The sequence below is a fragment of the Typopeltis vanoorti genome, chromosome 17 (genome assembly GCF_054136105.1).
Source record: "Typopeltis vanoorti isolate ZY-2024b chromosome 17, IOZ_Tvanoo_1.0, whole genome shotgun sequence".
Classification (NCBI taxonomy): Eukaryota; Metazoa; Arthropoda; class Arachnida; order Uropygi; family Thelyphonidae; genus Typopeltis; species Typopeltis vanoorti.
Window position 1 is genome coordinate 80,571,880 of NC_143565.1, and position 16,507 is coordinate 80,588,386.

At 35.6% G+C, this 16,507-nt stretch overlaps 1 protein-coding gene across 2 annotated transcripts in view; it reads left to right on the forward strand.

Moving 5' to 3' along the window:
- Positions 1–630: 630 nt before the first annotated feature.
- LOC150097552 (uncharacterized) overlaps positions 631–16,507 on the forward strand; it is a 468,344-nt gene continuing 452,467 nt past the window's right edge. For both annotated transcript variants that reach the window (XM_090407136.1, XM_090407137.1), the window contains exon 1: positions 631–752. The gene's annotated coding sequence lies outside the window, so the exon portion shown is untranslated. The remainder of the gene's footprint in view (positions 753–16,507) is intronic.

A 16,507-nucleotide genomic window follows, 5' to 3' on the forward strand; every position in this document is an offset into this window, starting at 1 on the left:
TTTCTGAAACCTTATCTGATCTTCACACACTGCACTGATATGCTAAAGTTTCTTATTCGTCTTAGACCGGAATAAATATAATAAATAAACAAACAAATACAGGTATATGGCCGTGAATGCAAACCGATTCCCTTTTTCCGAATTTAAAAAAAAAAAAAAAGCTTGAAGTGACACATTTGTTTTTGTAAAATTTCGGACATTTGAGGACTGTTTACTTATTTATGAAAGTATGACTTTATTTTGAATATTTCGCGATAGTATTATGCGACACTGTCATCAAATAAAACTATAATACATATTTATGCATTGCATTATATAATATTCATGATTTTCATAGGCTTTGTTTTTATTTCGTTCGCGTTTGTTTTCTTTCGCCTTTTAAATAAAGAGGGAAATAAGGAATTATATTTATATATAGTTTATTCATTACAAAACATGAAATGAATTTGAATAACAGATACAATTCAGATCGAAATCAATGCAATAACAAAACTTCTAATTTCCGAACAAAGATTTCCTGATTTAGGGAGTTATATCACTAGTGCCAGTATGTTGATCGAACCGCCATCTTTAGTGGGTTATTGTAAATTTTTAAGAACTGTTTGTGTGGTCATTTAAACACATAGAATTGGTATTTTTAAAACTGGTTAGATTTTGTAATAGATTTCTATGAAATTTTTATAATTACAGATATAATTCTGTATTCAATGTGAAGTCACTTGAAGATTTTAAAAGTAGCATGGTGTATAATGGTAAGTTTAAATTATCTTAAAAATTTTACTCACGGATTAATGTTATGTTAGGATATTCAACAGATTAGATATAAATAAAATGTAAACATTATTCCTATTTCGTTGGAAGATATTGTTGATTTCAATGTGTTGTAATCAGGAAGAGGCTATTTTCAAGTGCGAACTGCATGAGTATTTTTCAGATTATGATATCCATGTTCATGATTGAAAAAAAAAAAAAAGCAGGAAGCAATATTTGAAGATATGCAACGTAAGAATTATATTTTTGTGAACTGTTTTGCATTTCAGTTAATGTAAAGACCCTATTCCGAAAAAAAAGGGACTACAAATTAGTGACATTGCATTTTTAAAAATTTATTTTATACATTATAACCAAAGACAACTATTTATACTCGTTTATGTTACAAAATTCTTAGATCTAAATCCTAACACGAGATGTCATAACAAGCAAAATGTAGCACGGTACATGAAAGACAATTATTCTGCTTTGCACCTTCATGTTAATATTTCGATATTATTATATTACATTATGTCAGCAGCCAAAATATAGGGAATTGTTATCCAAAATTACATTAATATTACTTATTGATGCAGATTAATTATATGTTTTCGAATCTTTTATGAATACTGATTTGGAGAAATAAGTTTTACGTTTTCAAATCCCCCCCCCCGCACACACACATACACACTTAGATGTTTTATTTAAAAAAAAAATTTAATATATAGATCCAGGATTGAAATCATAGTCACTAAATATCAATATAAAAAAAAAATGTGTATACTTTGTATAATAAATAAATGTGTGTATAAATAAATAAATTTTTTATTAACAGTTTTATTATTATTATTATTATTATTATAGTAATGTGTTATTTTATGTTACAGTTTTAGCTGACCCAGTGTTTCAAAATTTACATGACAGTTAGTGCATTTAAAATTTTAAAACATTTTTTTTTAGTTAAAACACTTTCTAAAGTATTTTTAAAAGGAAGCCATTCTAAATATGACAGTCTAAGGCTGCTGATTTTAATAAGTTATATATATATATGTAAAAGAATTGAATGACTAGGACCGAGATTTAAGTAAAAAGGTTTTAATATTAAAACACTACTAGTTTCGGCTTGTAACAGCCTTCTTCAGGTGACATTATAAAAGAAAGAAAAAAGAAAAAAAACACTAAAACACTGAAGTTTAAATAAACTAAGAACATCATAGAGAGTCTGTACATAATTGACATTAAAAGTTGTGGTTGTATTTAAAGCTGTTCTTTCGTTTGTTGTATTGTTGGGAAAGTACGTGCTAGTAGCATCTCGTGAATGCCAGTACATGATTACAGCTGAATGACTATCTGGGAGGTTGTAGCTCAAGTTATTATTTAGATGAACAGGATTGAAGATGATTTCCCTAGATTCTACGATTTTTCTCTCTAGTTCATCATTGCAACGGAAGATGTTGGTAGATTTTTCCCAGCAGACTTTGTGACTTTGGCTTTCATCATTAGGATTAGACGAGAAAAGGATATGACTTGATAATGCACTGGCTCGCTGTCTCTTGTAAGTAATGTCCCTCATGTGTTCTTCCATACACAATTCGACAGATTTGTCTGTCTGCCCAAAATAAGGAATATCACAATCACACAATATTTTATATACACCAGGGTATTTTAGATGATGATGACAACAAGGTTTTGGGTGGCTTATTAAGAAATGGATTTTTGGAAGTGGAGTGAACAAGCTTCTGATATTGTATTTTCTTAGAACTTTGGCTAATATATGTGAAACTGTACTTATGTAAGAAATAGATATATTGCCTTTGAATCTATTTGTTTCTTCTGAGCGATGTCTAGGAGGATTAAGAAGGAATTTTTCAATGATTCTCTTGGAATATCCATTGACTTTGAAAGAAGTTTTGAGATGGCTTATTTCTGTAAGAAGTTCCGAATTAATCTGATATATATATATATATGTAGAAAGTAATTTACCTTGGGTAAATTAGAGTAAAACCAGGTTTAAAATAGCTTGGTATCTTTAATATATATATATATATATATATATATATCAGATTCCAGATTTTAAACTGTATTTTGAAAAATTTTGATACATTATTACTAAGCTTATTTTGAGCTATTATTGGCAGGGAATGGCAATAAATGGTAATACAACTTCTGAATTCCTGCATAGTGGAGTTGTTCAATAAATTGCAGGGAAAGGATAATGGTTGTTATTTAAGTGTTGCAAAAGGATCTGCATTTTGTGTAAATGAGGGTAAAATTAAAAGTTGTGTGTTATGTTGATAGAACTTCAGTGCTAGAAACTGCAAGGTTAAAGATCTGGGATTGATACATAACAGGCAGTTTGAATTTGTGGAACATATTAAGTTGACATGACAGCACAAAGGATCAGGCAGAAATTGCAAAACACCTGTTGAAAATATAAGGAAGTTATTGTCCTTTTTTCATAGACTTTCTGGACTAATACAACCCCATCCTGACAACTGTTTCGATTTTGTCACCTTGATGTTTTGGGGATGAAGTGACACAGAATTTAGAGATATGATTAAGATGGCATCATGTCTTTCAGATGCTTACTGTGAGGATAGAATTCAAGGTTTATCAGTGTAATGTTTGACTGATAAGCAGAAACGATGGGATGTGATAGAAAATAATAATTAAAGGCAATCATAATAATAAACATGATTTAATAACATGTTTATTTAAAAGAATTTTCTAGTCCATGCAGAAGATACAGTAGAGTGAAGATGGGAGTGCTAATTTTTTTTTTTTCTTTGAAAGTGGACCGAATGGATTGCTAGCGACAGTTTTGAGTACACTGTATGTGACTAAGTTTAAGAAGTGTGGTATGGCTTGATTTGGGGGCTTGGACATGGAGATTTTTAAATGATATTAACATAAGATTTTCTAAGGTTATTATGATGTGAGATTTTCCTCTTCTTCCCTCACCTGTGCTTTCCACTTGAGATCTAACATTTTTAACATCAGAGTAAAGTGATTTTGTCTTCTCTCAGTTTATAGAGATTGAATTAATTACAGGGATATCTTTTATTAAGTTATAGTCAGTCATAGTAATGTTAAGATTAGTCACCTTTTCAGTTGCTTTCCCTGTCATATTATTAACCATACAGTTACCTAGATCCCTTATTTTAAATTCTTATTGCAGTCCTTAATTCAAGTTTGTGATGTTTCTTCTACCCAGATTGGATTTCTGGTCATCTACTCCTGATGCATTTCGATCTGAACAACTCTTAGCATACATCGAGGTTCTTTTTTGCTTAGACTATGCCTGGTCAACACATTCCATTCAAGCTACCTGTAGCAGGTTCATTGTATGCCTCAGTGTTGCCTGACTGCTCTGATCTCAGTTTGATTTCACTTTTTTGGGGATGAAAGATCCAAGTCTTCTGGAGGAAAACCTTGCCACTCTATATGAGATTGGTTAACTTACCTTCAATTGGGGGGGGGGGGAGCTATTTAATTCTGAAATGAAGTTTCTCACATCATCAAGGATTAAATCTAGTCTTTTTCCAATGAAAGGAAAGCATTTCATGTCATATCTGATTGCTTTACAGAGGTGTCGATTCATATATTAAAATTAGTTTCCATTCCTCTTTTGTGTGCTGATGATTTGGTCAAACTTTTATTTCATATAAATTTATTCTACTCTCACTATTATAGTGACAGTAGAATAATTTTAAACAGTATTACACCAAAAAAAAAAAAACAGGTTTTAAATAATTTGAAATCTTTTAATTTAAAATTAATGGATTTTAAATGAAAAAAAAAAAAAACTAAACATATATACTGTTTTATATATTACAAAGCATAAATATACCTACTATTTTACTACATGCAATATTGAATATATATATAAAGATAATAAAATAAAAATAAATGAAAAGTTTCTGAAAAACAATCTATAAACTAAGGAGTAAGACAAGGATGCCCCTCTGTCTCCAACACTTTCAATATTTACATTAATGGAATATTAATACAGTGGAACACCTTAAACAATCAAGGTATAGAAATTTCCCGGAATAACAAAATAAATACGTTATTATTTGCAGATGATCAGGTAATAATATCAGATAAGGAAGACAATTTACAAAGAGCAATGTATAATTTAAACATTATAGTAGAACAGTTTGGAATGAAAATTTCCATAGATAAAACTAAAACAATGGCATTTTGTATACAAATTCCACTTAGAGGCAAAATAGTTATTAATAATAAAATAATAGAACAGATAAATACTTTCAGTTTTCTTGGATGTGAAATATCATATGAAGGAGAAAAAGACAAAATTAAAAACTTCAAAATTTTTACAGATTATAGGCCTGATAAATAGAACACTCAACCCAAATATAGTACAAACAAAGAAACATGCTTGAAAATATACAATACGTTAGCAGTGCCCACATTATTATATGGCAGTGAAATTTGGGCAATAAACAAACAAGATAAAGAATAAAAACAAGTGGCATGAGATTTATGAGAAGAAATGCAAAATACACATTATTAGATCAAAAAAGAATGAAGACATTTTAAAAGAACTAAAAACAAAATCAGTAGAAGAAAAACTAAACAATTATAAACAAAAAATGGATTGAACATGTAAACCGAATGGCCAACATCCTAAACAAATACTAAAATATAAGCCAATTGGAAAGAAAAGGCAGGGTAGACCTCAAAAAAGGATATAGAATGGATAATGAGACCAGAACAGACCAATATGGTCTATACCCATATTAGTGTGGGGTTTTTTTTCTTGCTTAAACTAAATACGAAAACGTTAATATTAGACCTAGTAACCTGCAGAGAAAAAAAAATGGCGGCGGCATTGTCATTCCATGATTTTAATTTGGATTTCAGTCGGTTCGTTAAGTGTGAGGTCTGTTATATGTATTCCTTCGACTACATAAATGATTTGTGGATGTTTAGTGCGGATGGAAGAAGGGTGTGTGCAAAATGTGATCTGAACGAGGAATTGATGAATGCGAATATAAAGTTGATGACAGAAAGTGCTAGTACCGATTGTGTCGTGAGTGCACGTTTGAAAGAGGAGGATGGCGAGAAAGACAGGCGAAAAAAATGTTAAAAAATCAGGAAAAAAGAAAAAGAGCGATTTGACAACCGTAACGGATGTTAAAAGGGACGAAAGTGAGGCGGAAAGAAACGAAATTGAGAGAACGAATGAAAGTAGAAATGGCGTGGTGCAGAAATCGCAAGTAAAAAAAATCGAAAGAATGAATGATAGCGAAAAAAGAATGACTGATGGCGAAAGTTGGATGCATGTTGGAACGAAAGTACTGAACCAAAGAAAGATGAATGACAGTAAAAGTGAGAAGAATGATAGCGAAAGTTGGCTGCATGTTAGTCCGAAAGTACGGAAACATAGAAAGATATGTGAGAGTGAAAGTGAGAAGAATGATAGTGAAAGTTGGACGTATGTTGGACCGAAAGTACGGAAACAAAGAAGGTTGAAAGAGAGGGAAAGTGAGAAGAGAGGGTCGAGAGTTAGAAAGTTAGAAAGATTTAATGATAGAGTGAATGTGTCGCGAGGTTCAGAAGGTGAATTGGATTGGATGAAGCAAGAAATGAAATGGATGCGGAATGAAATTAAGAGAATTCAGGTCAAAACTATTAAAATAAATCATGGTGGCATGAAAGAGATAACAAAAGATGAGCGAGTGGCGTTGTATGGTGACTCCATTATTAAAGGTGTGCTAGAGGATAAAATGCACAAGGTATGTTTTCCAGGCGGTAAAATGAGTAGAGTGATTGAGGCATTGAATATGAGGCGGGAACGAGCAAAAGAGTTAATTGTATTAATTGGTACGAATGATTTGAGAGAGAACAAAGAGCATTTCAAAATAAATGTCAGGAGACTGCTTGGAAAGATAAAGGAGAATAGTGTGACAGGAAGGGTGGTCAGTGTGTTGCCTAGGTATGATTGTGGTGAAATGAGGCGGAGAGCAAGGATTATGAATGATATTCTGGCTGAAATGTGTGAGGAGATGGGAGTACAGTTTGTTAATGTGTGGAATGAGTTTGAGGGACGAAGTGAGCTGTATGGGAGCGATGGACTGCATTTGAGTGGTTATGGTGTGAGTCGCTTGGAGAGACTGCTGCTGGAAGGTAGAGAAGTGAATAGAGAGAATGAATCAGATCGAGAGGGGAGTGATGTGGAAGAGCAGGAGAGTAAGACAGGAGAGATTGAAGGAGTGGAAATGAATGTGAAAGTGAGTGGTATGAGTATAGAAAATGAGAGAATGGGTGTGCAAGAGGAGCAGGGAAACGGCGAGGCTCAGGGTGGACAGGGATACACAGCGTGAGAAAGGGGGATGCTCCAAGAGGAGGTGAGAGAATGTGTAGGCAGGAAAGTAATGGGATAATCAAAAGGAAACAGATGGAATTGCAAAGGGTTCTAAAATGAAGAAGCAGAAAAGGAAATGGCCCCAGTCCAGCATGGAGAGATCACATCGAGTGAGTGGTATCAGTGGAACTAGCTGTAGATCCAGAAATGAGTTGTTGTGTTTGTATACCAATGCTAGAAATATAAGAAACAAGGCAGATGAAATGGTTGCACTAATTGCATCTGTGCACCCGGAGATTGTCGGAATAAGTGAGACATGGTTAGATGAGGATGACATCCTGACAGGAATAGAGATGGAAAGGTATGATGTGTTTCGTGAGGATAGAAGGGGTAAAAAGGGAGGGGGGAGTGCTATTGATGATAGAGAAAGAGTTATGTCCATACAAGGTAGAGATGCAAGAGGGAAATGGGGCCAGTGGTTTTGATGCAGTATGGTGTGAGATAGAGGTGAATAGAATCAAATACTTGGTGGGATGTTGTTATAGACCTGGTAATGTGGATGGTGGTGATAGTGAAATGTATAGTCAAATAAGCCAAGCAAATAAGAAAAGGGTGATTATTATGGGTGATTTTAATTATGGCAATATAGACTGGAATGAAGAGATAGCAACTGGAAGTAAAGAAAATGAGTTTCTTGAGTTTTTGAGGGATAACTACCTCAGACAGTATGTAACAGAGGGCACAAGAGGATTAAGGGTCTTGGATTTGGTCATCTCATCGGAGGATGTAATTATCAATGAGGTATCAAATCATCCACCAATTGGTGAAAGTGACCATGAGGTGATTACTTGGGTGGTTGCCAGCAGTGCAAGGACCCCTATGAAAAAAGGGTATATGTGGAACTACAAGGGGGGTGATTATGAAGAGCTCAGGAGACAGCTTGCAGGTGTAGCATGGAATGAGGAGTTAGCTGGAAAAGAGATCAATGCAGCTTGGGGGATTTTCAAAAAATATTTAGTGGATGCAATGTCTAAATGTATACCACGGGTGAGAAGGTTAAATAAGTTAGGTGTGAGATGGATGAATAAAGAGATTAAGCATGCAATACAGAGAAAAAGGGCATTGTGGAGGCAGCATAAGAGAAGTGGAAGTAACCAATTTCATGAGTTCTACAAAGACCAGGCAAGGAGAGTGACTTGGTTGGTGAGAGTAGCTAAAGAGAGGTATGAACAGCAGTTAGCTAATGAAGCTAAAAATAATCCTAGGGAGTTCTTTCGATATGTAGCCAGCAAAAGAAAGAATGATTATGGAAGGATGACATTGATTGGAGGAAATGGTATAAAGACAGCTGTTGCAGAATGTGTGGTGGAGATACTTAATGAGCAGTTCATAAAGATCTTTCAATCTTGTGAATGTGACTTCATGGAGAGATTAAGAGCAGTTGATGATGGGGAGGAGAGACTGACTGTAAGTGAGCAAGAGGTGTTTGGGGAGTTGAGTAAACTAGATGTAAATAAGGCTGTGGGACTTGATAATATATCACAGGTATTCTGAAGGAATGTGCCAGAGAGTTGACACCTGCCTTGACATATTTTTTTAATACGAGTCTTGCACTTGGTCAAGTCCCTAAAGAGTGGAAGGAGGGCAAGATTGTGCCACTTCATAAAGGAGGTGATCGAACTCAAGCATCAAACTATAGGCCTATCTGTGTGTCAGGTGTTGTGGTTAAGTTGTTGGAGAAGCTTGAGAGAACTAGGATCCAGAGTTGGGTTGACAACAATGGTATAATCTTTGATGGACAGCATGGATTTGCTAAAGGGAGGTCGTGTTTTGGTAATCTACTTACTTATTACAATAAAGTGACTGCTTCCTTGGACAGAGGAGAAGGATACACAGTAATATACTTGGATTTTGCAAAAGCTTTTGATAGAGTACCTCATGATAAGTTGACAGTCAAACTAGAGCAGATGGGGTTGGATATTAGATTAGTGCATTGGATTGGAGACTGGCTATCTGATAGGTATCAACAAGTTGTGTATGGGGGTGCAATATCCAGGAAAAGGAAAGTCACTAGTGGAGTGCCTCAGGGATCTGTTTTAGGGCCATTACTATTTAACTTGTATATTAATGATATTGGCAAAGATTTGGATGGAGATATTCAGTTGTTTGCAGATGATGCAAAGTTGGGACGAACCATAAAGAGTAGTGAAGATGTTGTGGCCTTGCAAGAAGACTTGAATAAATTGAGTGCTTGCGCAAGCAAATGGGGATGTGAGTTCAATGTTGCAAAATGTAAGGTTTTAAAATTTGGAAAACAAAGATGTGATGCAGAATTTATGCTTGGTGAGAATATATTGTTGGAAGTAGAGGAAATAAGAGATCTGGGAGTGATAGTGGATAAGGATCTAAAATTTAGGGGACACATCGCCAAAATTGTGAAGACAACACAAAGACTTCTGGGAATGATGAGGAGGACACTGACATGTAGAAGTAGGGAGATTCTTGTTCCATTGTATAAGGCTTTGATTAGGCCACACATGAACTATTGTGCCCAGATTTGGTCACCTGGTTTTCAGAAGGATGAAGAGATGTTGGAAAGGGTCCAAAGGCGACTGACTAAGGTAGTCTCTGACCTCTGGAATGTCGAGTATGAGGAAAGATTGAAAAGATGTAATTTGCAGAGTCTAGTGGAGAGAAGGAAGAGGGGAGATATGATAGAGATCTACAAGTTGGTAAGGGGTTGTTATAGGATCAATGGTGGAGAAGTTCTACAGAGAATAGTGGGAGATCAGGGGAGAACCAGAGGTCATACCTGGAAACTGTATAAAGAGGGTGTGAGTAGGGGAGTGAGAGGCAGGTTTTTTTCGTGCAGAGTTGTGAATGATTGGAATGCCTTGCCTGAGAGTGTGGTGTCTGCAGGGAGTTTGAATGTGTTTAAGACCCGGTATGATGAGATGTGTGTGAGATAAAAGGACCTCCTAGATGAGTCTTTGACTCCATGATGTCTTGTTTAATAATAATAATAATAATAATAATACCCATAATTAGTGTTATGGTGATGATAAATTAAAAACCTTAGTTTAATTAAAATTTTTAAAAAATCAATTTTTTTTAAAATCTTAATTTTTTTAACTTTTAATCTTATTTATATTTCAGTCTTTTAAAGTTTTAAATTTAAAAGGCTTTATTTTTTTATTTTTATTTTTTTTTTTTTTTAGGGTGCTTAAGGGTCAAAGCTATATAACTGAGAGGAGACCTCCACATAGCCTTTAAAGGAATGCAGAGAACCGACCAGGGCTTCTGACCTAATGTCCAATCCTCACCTTCTCGTGGTGCACCCTGTTGGATATCTACTTTGATACTGAACGAACGAGGATGGGCTGGCAATTTGGGATTTAGCTGACCAAATTGTATTCTTATTGGTTAAATCAAAATAAAAAATGATGGTAAAACACGACAAAATTTCATGCCGGCTGGGGTGTCGCCCGGTTAAACAATGCCCCCATTGTTTCCACCAGGGAACTAGGGCAAACAGCGAAAAGTCAGCTACTGGAACAAATCTGAAAACAAACCCCAACTCAACATCACCAGAGTTAAAGATCGGTACGGTCAACGTAAGAAGCCTGAATGGCAAAGAAATGGAGCTAGCTGAGGAATTAGATAAGTACCAGATCGACATAATAGGGGTGATTGAAACAAAAAAGACCAAAACTGGTGAGATCTTTCTGAGCAATAAATACAAAATGCTATATTCAGGCAATGACAATCAAGGAAATGAAGGAGTAGCCATAGTATTCAACACAAAATATGAGGCTAATCTTCTTGAATGGCAGTCAGTCTCAAGTAGAGGAATGTGGGCAAATATGAGAATGGGGAACTGGACAATGAGACTTATTTGTGCCATTAGTCCCACAGAAGGTTCTACTAAGGTAGAAGTGGAGGAATTTTTTGAGGCTTTAGAAAAAGCAACTGACACAATGAAAAAGGAAAAGTTGGTCCTTGTGGGGGGATCTGAATAGCAGAGTAGGAAATGATTGTGAGACATACAAAAATATTTTGGGAAAATTTGGAGAAAAGAGCAAAGCTAATAATAATGGCAAATATCTGTTGGATTTCTGCTCAGGACATGGACTGGTTATTACTAACACCATGTTCCAACATAAAAATGTGCACAAATTCACATGGAGAGAAGAGGCAAAGAATAAGAAAAGTCTCATTGACTATGTTATTGTTGACAGTGATGTTTTCTCCCTGGTGTAGGACACCAGAGTGTATAGAGAATTTGACATTGGAAGTGATCACTATTTAGTCTTGAGCAGGATAAAATTGAATTTCATATTAAAAAGAATAACATGTAAAAAAGTTTTAAAGCGAATTAAAGTTGAGCAGCTCTCAGATGTGAGCTGTAGACTAAAATACACAAAGATTATTGAAGAAAAAATGAAAGATTTGAGGAAAGGAATCAAACCTTGGAGATTCACTGGCAAACTCTGAAGAAAACATTGATTGATTCTGCCAGAGAGGCATGTGGTGAGGTTGTCTGCAAGGATAAAAAAATCAGAACTCCCTGGTGGACACAAGAAGTTAAAGAGGCAGTGAAGGAAAAGAAGAAAGCATATTAAAGGTTCCTGTCAAATAAGTCAGCTTGTGCTCTTAGAGACTATAGAGACAAATGCAAGAATGCTAAACACTGTGTAAAACCAGCTAAACAAAAGTCATGGGAGGACTTTGGCAAGAATATAGAAAATAAATATCAAGAAGGTGGCAAAATATTCTGGAGGTCGTTGAAGAAGCTTAGGAGTGGAGGAAACAGTGCTGTAAAAGGAGTTAGAGGATGATAAAGGTGACATGAAAATTGGAGAAAAAGATATCCTTGGAGTATGGAGTAATTACTTTGAAAAACTGCAAAATGAAACAAGCAGTGATGACAGCACAGTGGTAAAAAAACACTGACCAGGCATGCAGGCAGGAATACATATCCATACTTGAAGTAGAAAAAGCCATCAAAGGCTTGAAATATGGAATGGCAGCAGGAATAGATGATATCTAACCAGAAATGCTGAAGAATGGAGGTATAAAAGTCCTACAGTGGCTCCACTGCATAGTTCAGTAGGCCTGAACAGAGGGACAAATTTCCTTATGATTGGAGTAGAGCTCTAATAATACCCATATATAAAAAAGGGAAATAAAACTAAATGTGAGAATTACAGAGGTATTTCCCTACTGAATGTTCCTGACAAGATCTATGCAAGTATACTTGAGAAACGGTTGAGAAGAATTGTGGAAGAAAAGCTTGGTGAAGAACAAGCTGGATTCAGGCCAAATAGAGGCTGTCTGTTTGGCCTGAATATCATATCTTCACTTTACGACAAATAGTCGAGAAAGCATGGGAATGTAACAAAGATCTGTATTTAAGTTTTGTCAATTTGGAAAAGGCATATGATAAGGTGCCAAGAGAGAAGCTATTCAATACGCTGCAGTTATATGGTGTCAATGGGGCATTATATCAAGCAATACTTTAGTCTTTATTTGAGTTGTAAGTCAGCAGTTAGAATTGAAGGAAGTACAGGAAGATGGTTTAATGTTAAATCTGGTGTGCAGACAAGGATGTACATTATCCCCTCTGTTATTCATTATCTATATGGATCACATTATGAAGGAAAGTGGTATTAAACATGATATCAAAATTGGAGATGTTAATGTCAGCTCTTTGCTTTATGCGGATGATGTTATACTTCTAAATAAATCCGCTACAAGTCTGCAAGATTCTCTGACTAAATTGAATAGCTGTTGTAATAGATATCGTATGAAGGTTGTCAATAAAAAGACAAAAACAATGAAAATAGGCAGAATCATTGAAATGTCAACTGTGTTGTGAATGGAGAACCTGTGGAACAAGTAAAACATTTCAGCTACTTAGGCACGATTTTTAGTGAAGATGGTAAATTAAATATAGAAATAGACAACCAAATCAGCAAAGCTGGTATGGTGGGAAGTCAACTGAATAAATTCATATGGAATAAGAGAGAAATTAGTCGGAACACTAAATTAGCTGTATACAAGACAGTGTTCAAACCAGTTTTAACTTATGGATCTGAGAGCTGGGTCATAAGTAAAACACTTGACCAAAGACTAGAGACCGCAGATATGAGAGTTCTGAGAAAGATTATAGGCATGAACAAATGGCATCAATGGCAATATCATATTAAAAACGAGGATATTAGGAAAGAACTTGACATTGTCAGCATCCAGGAATTCATTAGCATAGCTAATCTCAGGTGGTATGGTCACCTAAACAGAATGGGTGAGGAATGATTAGCAAAACAAATGTTCTCTGCCAGGTTGGCAGGAAAATGACCTCAAGGAAGACCAAGATATAGGTGGATCGATACGGTACAAAGTGCCTTAGACAATAGAAATATAAGATCTGATAATGTTGGAGTCTTGACAAGTAACAGACTGATTTGGAGGAAAATTGTAGATAGGAAGTTAGTAATGATGTAATTTTTTCATGTAGTACTATCATATCCTGTACACCCCTTGTGGGTACATGGTAGGAATTTGATGATGATGAAGATGATTAATTTTTTTATTTAAAAGATTGGTATTACACAATCTTTCTTTTTCTCTTTATTTTTTTTAAAAATGTGAATCCCACCTGCGATAGGTTGTAAACTTATCATACGTTAGGCCGTGATTTGGCTAAGTTCCTAAAACTATTCTAGACCCCAGTCATGGAACTTTTTTTCAATAAGCAAGCAAGGTAGTGATCTAACAGCAGGTGATGATATTCATCTCAGCGTTAAAGAAGGCTGGCTATATGTATGGCTGGCGATAAAATTGAGAGAGTGAATGAGAGCAAAAAAATTACACAAGATTTGAAAGCTGAGTTGGTTAAAATGAGGCAAGAGATGAAATGGATGTAGAGTGAAATGAAATGAATTGGAGATTATGTATGGAAGAGTGAAGAAGACGAAAACGAAAACGAATGATGTTGGTATGAAAGAGGTAACAAAAGCTCCACGAGTGACACATGGGGAATTGATTATCAGCGGTGTGGTTAGTGAGAAGATGCATAAGGTTTGTTTTGCTGGAGGTAAAATGAATAGAGTGATTATGTATTGGATATGAGTAGTAGGTAACGAAAAGAGTTGGTAGTGTTAATAGGGACAAATGACTTGACTGGAAACAAGGAGCACGTAAGATTGGATATCAGGAAGTTGTTGAGAAGGATAATAGTGTGATAGGTTGCTCAGGTATGACAGTGATGAAATGAGGCAGAGAGTGGAGATTGCTAATGATATATTAGCAGAAATGTGTGAGAAGAAAGGAGTGCAATGAGTTTGAAGGATGAATTGAACTGCATAAGAGTGATGGATTGTATTTGAATAGTTTTGGTGTGAGGCATTTGGAGAGGCTGCTGGAAATTAGAGAAATAAGTGCAGAGAATGTGGGAGAGTAAGGAAGGAGAGATTGAAGTGGTAGTTATGAATGAAGAAGTGGGGAAACAGGGAGGCTCAGGGTGGATTGGGAAACATAGCATTAGAAAGGTTGATACTCCAAGAGGATGTGAATGCATATGTAGACAAAAAGAGAAGGGGATGACTTGGGATCAAGTGAAAACAGTTGGATTTGAAGAAGGTTCTAAGATGAATAAGGAGAAAGGAGAAAAAATAAATGGGCATACCTAATAAATGGTATCAGTGAAACTTGTTACTTGTTATAGATCCCAGTAATGAGCTGTTATGTTTATATATTTATGTTTATTTTTTATGTTTATTTCCCAAAAATCACTCTTCCAGAACTTTGCTGGCCTGATTGGCCAAGTGGTTAGTGTATCTGCTCTCCAGCCAAAAGGCTGCGGATTCGAATCCCGTCATGGGCATAGATGTTTGCGATTGTCTGTGATAATACTAGTATTGGTAGTGGGCGGTAGATGGTGCTGGTGTACATGATGATGGTAGTTGTGGTTTGTTGTAGTTGGTGAATTTGAGTGGTGGAGACAGAGAGTTGTAGAGTAGATGCCCTCCCTCGATGAGTCTGAACTCCCTGGAGGTGTCACCTAATAATAATATATAAATGCTAGAAGTGTAAGAAACAAGGCAAACGAAACTGCTGCATTGATTGAATCTGTTTACCCAAAAATTGTTGGAATAAGTGAGACTCAATCAATGCAGCAGTTTCATTTGCCTTGTTTCTTACACTTCTAGCATTTATATATTATTATTATTATTAGTCAGATGTTGTTATTGACCTGGTAATGTGGATGATAGTGACCATGAAATGTATAATCAAATTAGCCAAGAAAATAAGAAAAGGGTGATCATTAGGGGGTGATTTTAATTATGGCAATATAGACTGGGATGATGAGATAGCAACTGGAAGTAAACAAAATGAATTTCTCGAGTTTTTGAGGGACAATTACCTCAGGCAGTATGTAACAGAGGGCACATGAGGATTGAGGGTCTTGGATTTGATCTCACCAGAAGATGTTATTATAAATGAGGTGTCAAATCACCCTCTGATTGGTGAGAGTGACCACGAAGTGATTACTTGGGTGGTTACAAGCAGTGTGAGGACCTCTATGAGGAAAGGATATATGTGGTATACAAGGCTGGTGATTGAGATGTTCAGGAGACAGCTTGCAGGTGTAGCATGGAATGAGGAATTTGCTGGAAAAGAGATTACTACTGCTTGGGTGATATTCAAGAACTATCTAGTAGAATCAATGTCTGAATGTATTCCAATGGTCAGAGGGTTAAATTAGGTAGGTGTGAAATGGATGAATGAAGAGATTAAACATGCAATGCAGAGGAAAAGGGCATTATGGTGGCAACATAAGAGGAGTGGTAATAATCAATTTCATGAGGATTACAAAGAACAGGCAAGGAGGGGGTGACTTGGTTGGTAAGTTATTTAATGAAGTCAAAAAAAAATCCTAGGGAGTTCTTTCGATATGTAGCCAGCAAAAAAAAGAAAAAAGAAATGACATTGATTGGAGAAAATGGTATAACATTAACTTGCAGAGGATATAGTTGAGATATTTAATGAGCAGTTCATAAAGGTCTTTCATTCTTGTGAATGTGACATCATGGAGAGTTGACGAGAAAGAGAGACTGACTGTAAATGAGCAATAGATATATGGGGGAAATTGAGCAAACTTGATGTTAATAAAGCTGTGGGACTTGATGATATAACACCACATATTTTGAAGGAATGTGCCAGGGAGTTGACATCTAGCTTGATATCTTTGTTTAATATGAGGCTTACATTGGGTCAAGTAGTGGAAGAAAGGCAGGCAAGATTGTACCACTTCATAAGGGAAGTGACAGAACTCTGGCATCAAATTATATGCCAATCTATGCATCAACTGTTGTGGTTAAAGTGTTGGTGAGAACCAGGATCAAGAATTCGGTTGTCAGCAGT